Source organism: Lutjanus erythropterus, chromosome 11 (genome assembly GCF_056507025.1).
Source record: "Lutjanus erythropterus isolate fLutEry1 chromosome 11, fLutEry1.hap2, whole genome shotgun sequence".
NCBI classification, from domain to species: Eukaryota; Metazoa; Chordata; class Actinopteri; order Lutjaniformes; family Lutjanidae; genus Lutjanus; species Lutjanus erythropterus.
The window spans coordinates 41,064,807-41,072,627 of record NC_139327.1 but is presented as its reverse complement, the minus strand read 5'-3'; the positions used below and the strand labels follow the sequence as shown (position 1 = coordinate 41,072,627).

General features: G+C 41.6%; 1 long non-coding RNA gene across 1 annotated transcript; it reads right to left on the bottom strand.

Moving 5' to 3' along the window:
* Positions 1-244: 244 nt before the first annotated feature.
* LOC146319627 (uncharacterized) lies at positions 245-1,897 on the bottom strand. Its single transcript, XR_014771554.1, has 3 exons — positions 1,612-1,897; positions 1,382-1,517; positions 245-376 (listed from the first exon to the last, which is right to left on the bottom strand). It is a non-coding gene; the product is annotated as an uncharacterized LOC146319627 (long non-coding RNA).
* Between the last annotated feature and the right edge of the window lie 5,924 nt (positions 1,898-7,821).

Sequence of the window (7,821 nt, the reverse complement as noted above, 5' to 3'; positions counted from 1 at the left end):
CAGCAGCAGAAACGCTGTCAGCTTGTTAAGATGAGCCTACTTGGCGTTATAATTCACATTAAACTGAACTTTTTCATTGGTGGTGAAGTAAGACAGTTTTGATGTTGATGTTTCCGTCCTCTCTGTTCTGGATCAATCCACTCAGATCATTGAGGTCACTGGTTCTGAGCGAACAGGAGAAAAAAATGTGATGAATTAGTCATCAGTTCTCAGCTGTTTTACAGAAAGAGGCAGGTGTGTATGTGATGATGGTATTCATCTCACCTGTTAGACGCACTGGGCAGTGATGGACAGGTATTTGTGGGTGTGTGGACAGGGGTCTCCTCCCATCATGCTGTTTGTTACATGGATGTAACACACTGTCTTATCTTTACACCTGAGGGGGAGGATAGAGGCTGTTATTCTGGACCTGTTTTTCAACCTTTGATCATTGTCAATCAACAGATTGATCGATAATGGGTATAATGGTGACAGGAAATGTTTGAAAACCAGGTCCAAACACAGGGATGGCAGCATTTTCCGCTCCAAATGTTCATTCAGAAAATTAAAAAAAGCCCAATTCTTTGATCTCAGCTTCTTAAATGTGAATATTTTCTGGTTTCATTACTCCTCTCTAACAGTAAACTGCATAACTTTGAGTCATGGACAAAACAACACATTGGAGGACATAAATTAAATCATTTTAATTGGAAAATATTAAGGACAAATTAGGTTTGCAACTCTCTGTGACCATTTTTTATTTATTTTTAAGTTTCTAAGACTCAAAGATCCAAGTTTATCTAAAGAAGTAAGTTGAGTAGTTGAGTTTTCTCAACTAAAGATGATAGATTTATGGTATAGATCTTTGACTTTTCAGCCCAACGCAAACTCATATGTTTTGAAATATACTTCAAAAAGTTTTGCAGATTTATAATCTGTAGTTGAGATAATTTACTTTTGTTCTTTAGATAAGCCTGAATATTTGAGTCGTAGAAACAAAAAAAAAAGTAAAATTGGTCACGGTGAGCTGTGAACCTGATTTGTCTTTTTTTAAGCACCTGAGAAATTCAGTAGCTTTAATTGATTATTAACAACTTTAACATTTATCATTTCAATGAATTTACTTAATTTTCTTATACAGCATTCTGAGTTTCTAAAATTCAAAGCTTTAGGTTTATCTGAAGAATAAAAGTAAACTATTTCAGCAAAAGATCAGTAGTTGGTGGAACTTATTCAAAACTTAAGAATTTGAGTTGGGCTCAAAACTCAGTTTGTTGCCTTGAAAGTAATCTTAACTCTTTTCTTTTTGCACAGTGTGCTGTGTTCATTTGGAGGTCAGCCTTTTTAGAACCAGTGCTCTTTGCACGTCAGACCTGTAAAATACAGTAACATGACATCTTACATATTGTGCACGATTTTAGTGACATCCCGTCTGCAGCTGGTGTGTTGTTTTCTCCCGTACTGTTTGAAGCTCAAACACACATTGTTTTTCTGACGCCCATAGACAGCTGACTCGATCTTGATTGTCTGCCTGTGAGCTACAGAGAGAGAAACAGAGACCAGCAGCTGTGAATCAGAGACAGAGACAGAGAAAGAAAATATGGCGTATGTACATAGATGTGAGAGACTCACAACATGTCAACTGCCCGTACTCTCCATCACAGATTACACCCTCAAACTTTGTGGGTTGGAAGTACTGAGGAGGAGGTGGTGGTAGTGGTTTGATGTAGGAAGGAAATGGTTGAAATCCTAGGTGGCTGTTCCAGGGATACATAGGTATGAAGCTGAAGGGAAACATTTGCTCGTAACCAATTCTTAACTGTGGTGTGTAGCCATGAGGAAATATCGGTTCCTCGCTTCTTGCTCCTGGTCTCCAGCTGATGGGAAACACCGGCTTCCTGCTGAAGGGAAAAAAACAGGAAGGTGGGTGTTAATTTTTGCAACAAAATATTATTAGATGTTTTCTGAAGTTTACAGAATGATGTGTTGGCCAGGACCCCTCTGCAACACCACAGTGTTTAATTTAAGATAGTAGTATGGTCTATTGCAGTTTTCAAATCGCAGGCAAAGTGTGTGTCAAAATGTGATTTTGATAAAATTTTGACCAACTGTTCAGCCCTAATAGATAGATGTTAGGTAACAGAGTGATGACAGCAGGAGGTAAGTTGAAGAACAGGTCAGTGATTTTTTTCTTTTCATCAACACACATTTAATGTTTAAAGATGAGTTTGAGTTTTTGACACTTTCTGAAACAGAAAACCACATCCACTTTACAGGCCAAGTGTGTGAAGGTGAGAGAGGAGGGATGATTTTGTTCTTCACCCTTCAAACTATTTATGCCACTTTTCATGTGAGCGACCAAGAACCAGGTAAGACTGCATGTCTGAAAAAGTGTACCATGATTCACATTTGGTCTATTTATCACGACTCACGTGGACAGGTAGACACACTTAAGATGTAAACAGACAACACGGACCTCTGTGAGCTGGAAACGCAGTAGAAAATGCTAAATTAATATGAATTATGTATGTGTAAACCTGGAGGAGATCGGGTGATGGTTCAGGATCTTGTCGGTAGCTAATCTCTCATACTGCCAGAGATGTATGCACAGGTGGGTCTACCTGCTGGGCATTTCTGCCTGATGCACCTTGTGCTGGCAGCAGGGTCATCACCTGGGAGCCACCCTCCACTAATGTTTTACTCATTGAACATCTCAAGGTGGTGCCTCAGCAGCAGGGATGTCTCCCTACCAGCCAGACCCAGGTCTTTGAGAGACTCTGTCAGCTTGGAGCCTGTGATTGAAGAGACTTTATGAGGTTCTTGGTGGATGTTCCAGTGTAGTCTCTGCAACCGTTTTCCACTGGACAGGTGAGCACCCTCCACCCTGCTTGTGAACACACACCTGCCTCTACGAATTTTTCGTCTCTCTTGAAGGCAACATCCAGCCCCAATGTACGTGTGCGCAGTAGTCACATCGCAGGTCCTGCGATGTAGGAGGCAAACGTGTTCTCATCTAATTTCAAGGGTACCTGACACACACTGCGTGCAGCGATCCACCAATCACAATCGTTCTTAATCAGTTTGCCAAAGCAGACCACGCCCCTGCATATGGAGTGAGTCGCTGGTGCCTGGAATGAGCATGGACCCTCTCGCGTGCGGTAAGGACCCCATTACCGCACGCTCTCTCTCCTGTTAAGAGTCATTGTAGCTCACCCATTATTCTGATCGCTTCGTTTCTCTCTCTCCTTACAATCAATTTAAAGAGTAATCCAGCCAGATCAAATGAAAATGCATTAAAAGGAATAAAATGACAGTTTTCTTAATGAACTGATATACTGATCTACATGATCCATAGTGAAAACATAGATAAGGAGATATCCTGTGCCATTTGAAATAAATATAAACTTAAAGTTTAAAGTGAGATTACCAGTTGGAAACACTATTAACTTTTGTAATTAGAAGGCCCACCCAAAATTAAAATCCTGGCGCTGTGCTGCCATCCATCCATCCATCCATCTTCATTAATCAATTCACTCACCAAGTTTGCTCTTGTCCAGACATGTGGAGTATCTACAGTCTGACAGCCATGCTGGATCATAGCCAGACTGACGGTGGTGACCCGTCTGCAGCTTTTTACTGCGTGCTTCGGTTGGAGGGCTGAACAGGTGTGTTTGGGTCTAGTCGTGGCGACATTAACAGGGGCAGGAGATTGGCAGCACTGTGGTCGGGGCTGGGAGAGATGCTCTCATTTTGGCTAACACTGGCCACAGAGCTACCTGTGCTTCCGCCTCGCCACGTACAGTTCGTTTAAAAAACGCTGATATTTTTGCGAACAGTTGGGGAACCTCCGGTCGTCCATTTACAATTTTTGTTTGTTTGTTGGTGTTTTTTTTTACTGCAACGGTGGGGAAACACTCTCTCCTCCGCTCTCCCTCTGGTGGGTGTGTCTGTACCGGTGCATCGCTGTGTACTGTGAGAGAGCGGGGGTGGGATCCTGCCCGTCACAGAGGAGAGGAGAAATGCGTTGTAATGAATGTAATGAAACGATAGCAACGCATCTGACTCCGAAATCGCACAAATTAGAGTTAGCTTTTTTATTTGATAAAAAGAACACGTTATAGGCCGTTTTAAAATATAAATTAAATAATGGAATTTTAAAAAAATCTACAACTTGAATTTCTGTGTGGGCGTCCTGTTGGGAGGGCGGGGCACCCTGCCAAATACACTATAGGGGAAACACTGCACTGGAGATGTTTTCTACGCGGCACAGTGGAGGAGGCTCCATCTTGATCTGGGGTGATTTTTCTTTCAATGGAACAATGGAGCTTCAGGTTGTGCAGGGCGTCAAACGGCAGCTGGCTATGTGGAGATATTGCAGCGGGCAGCCCTCTTGCCTGAGGGCCAACAGGACAACGCTGCAGTTCACAACGTCCCCTGATCTAAATCCCATTGAGAACATTTGGGGATGGATGGCAAGGGAAGTTTACAACAACGGATGTCAGTTCTAGACTGTGGATGACCTTCGTGAGGCCATCTTCACCACATGGAGCAATTTAACATGCGTGATTGTTAAATGAATCACCAGTGAGGGGTGCACATCACAGACAGTCCAACTTTGGAACGTGTCAGTGATTGCTAGACTGACTGAGTAATGGATGGATGTCAAGAATGAAAAGATCCAAGCTTTTGTGTGCATAAGGAAGAAATGAGACAAAAGAAAAACAGCGTTGCAGCCAAATCCAGAACAACTGAAGTGAACGGTGACCACTTTAAAATGTTAAAAAAGAACACAAAAAACAAAGAACACAAAATGTCTCCATACTGCTCATGTGGTGTAATCCAAGTGTCCATAAGCTACAAAATTAAAATTTGACCCCAAAAGACACCATTTACAGCATTTTTTTTAAATGTCAACTGTAGCCTCTCAGACCTGATCCTCATCCACACGCCTGAAGCAGGTCACAGGCTCTCGACCAAGTGACACAAGATATACAAGATCTCATGACACCTTCACATCTGTTTACATGCTACCTGGAAGTGACCCAGACAACAGAGAGAGATCTGCTCAGAAATAGTGACTTATTATGCACATAGTTGACTTCGCAAACGTTCAGCAAAGAAGAAAATGTCTGAGGACTTCAACATAGAAGAGGAACATCATTTCTTTGCTGCAGCTCTGCCGCTTGGGTTTACATTAACACAGGGGTGAGTAGATATTGAGTGAAATTTTATTTTTGGATTACCTATTGCTTTAATCTCATTGATTTATATTGAACACACACACACACACACATTCAAATATATAATATGTATGAAAGTTTGGGATGAAAGGATCGAGAAAGTGATTCAGGTCAAGTTGAAGGTACTCACCTGTCTTTGTTCACTTGCCAGCTGTCGATTTTTTCTCCTTTTGCTCTACATGCACATCCTGCTTCTGTTGTTCCAGACCTGTGGAAGGAAGGTTGGAAAAACTGTGAGAAGGGAGAAAAGCTACAGGGAGGCTGACTCCCTTGAAAGCCTTGCTTCTGAGCAGTGGGTTTACACCATTCTATTAGAAGTGACGAGCCCCCCCGCCCAAGATGCAAGACGCAATTCCCTCTCAAAAGATGATGAACCAATGCAGAAAACTTATAATCCCCATGTTTAAAATGATTCAGTGATACAAGATGGCGCCATGGACAGCTCCTTCGGTGTGTTGGGCATTGTTTTGTCTTCTTTCGCATGTCAACTTTCAGCTGCAATGCCTGGACCTCTTTCAACAGAGAAGAGCTTATGAATATCAGAGGAACAACTCCAGCAAATTGATTTTCAGCATTTCCAGTGCTTGTGGACTCCAGCATGTCAGGCCTGGACACTGTGCCCCACTACCAGGAATATTTCTCTCCAACATGCATTTACTGTGTAATAAACTGGACAACCTTCAGCTACTGTTGAAGAAAAGCAGTGTGTTTAACAGAGACGTGGCTGTGGGGATTGATACTGGACTCTGGGCTGCAGCTGGCAGGTTTCCAACTCTTCCGAGCGAATCATGACACAGACCTTTCAGTGAACATACCCAGTCTCCTTAGTTATTGTTCTCAGTGACTTTAACAAAGGCAGTCTTAACCACGAACTCCCCAAATACAAACAGTTCATTCAATATCCAACTAGAGAAGGGAATATTTTGGATCACGGTTATGGCCGTGTATCATGCCGTCCCCCATGCTGCACTGGGACACTCTGACCACGTCATGGTCCACCTGATTCCTGCACACCAAAGCAACCCACCCACCTCAAATATTACAAATTCAATATTAGCAATATTTGTAAACATTGTTCTTCTATATTATACTTTTTTGCACACTTTTGTTTTTTCTCATGTTTTATGGTGTATTCTTTACCCTTCTATTTATGTTGGTTTTCTGACATTACTTACCTTCTGTATTTATGTTTCTAGTATTTTGCTTGTCTGCACCAAGATGCCACAGGAAATTCCTTGTAATTGAATACCTATTTGGCAATTTAACGGACTCTGGTTCTGGTGTTTATGCTCTTAACTAGACTGCATCTTGGGTTTTGGTGAGGATGTCTGAGAAGAAGGAACTACACATACTTACAGTCTTACCAGCGCATATATGAATGAATTTTGTCTTCTGGTATGGTGAAGGGAAAACAACCTGGGTAATTGTGTATGATTGTAAACTTTGTCTGTTTGAAAGAAACAAGATGAATCTAACACATTACATTAAAAAATAACATCTAATGTTTCCAAACTGATGTACACTTGTTTTCTTGACCGGGATAAAATATCTTTGGTGATGTTTTTTTTAAACAAGAGAAAACCGTAGTCCAGCAACATAGGATACAGATAAAGGGTGGAGAATTCAATGGAAATTCGTTTCATATGTAAGGAGTGTCCTTACACATGAAATGATTGGATAGTGGGAGATAGAAAGGAAGATGATTCAACTGAAGACAAGGTCATTTACCTGTCTATGTACTCTTCCTTGCGGCGTGTAATTTTTCGTTCCCATTCTTCCGTTGTTTTACTGTCTTTGTCCTTTTTACTGCTGTCTTTAATTCTTCCTTCCTTTGCTTTGCATGAATCATCTTCTTCTGTTCTTCTGTATCTGTGGAGAGGAGGTTAGAAAGACTGTGAGATGGGGGAAAAGCTATTAACCCTGAAAGTACTGTTTCCAAACAATGGGTTTACAGCATCTTTTTAGGGGCGAAAGAAAGACCTTGAATGTTAGATGCATGGCGATTCTTTCTTGGAAACTGGGCCTGTTTGATTGAGCAGGTCAGACTTGAAGTGTGTTAATAATATAAAAACTAAAGATATCTCTGAAATTATGACCACACAAACAAATTATTTGCTACTGGTGTTGACTTCCCATGGTTATATGAGGTCTGTCATTCTCTATATTTTTTAAATCGGAGACGACCTGAGTTTGGGCACATAGGATAGAGGTACAGAGGAAAGGATACAAGGGGAACTGCAGTCACTGACCTGTCTTTGTCCTTTTCACTGCTGTATTCAGTTCTCTCTGCTTCATCTTTGTCTGTACGTTCTCGTTTTCTTGTTCCAGAGCTGTGGAAGTGAAGGTTAAAAAAATGTGAGAAGGGGAAGAAGCAATGGGGAGCTCAGCCCCATGAAAGCCTTGCTTTTGAGGTACAGGTTTGCAGCCCCCGATGAGGGGTGGCCGACAATACGGATCCCTAGACGTAACGCGATTGGTCCTTGGAAGATAAATCAATGCAGAAAAATCAATAATCAAAATGTTAAAACCCAATGATTGGCATTATGATCGCCTGGAGCCGTTTAGCAAAATATGGAAACAATCGGATGGAGATATGAGACAG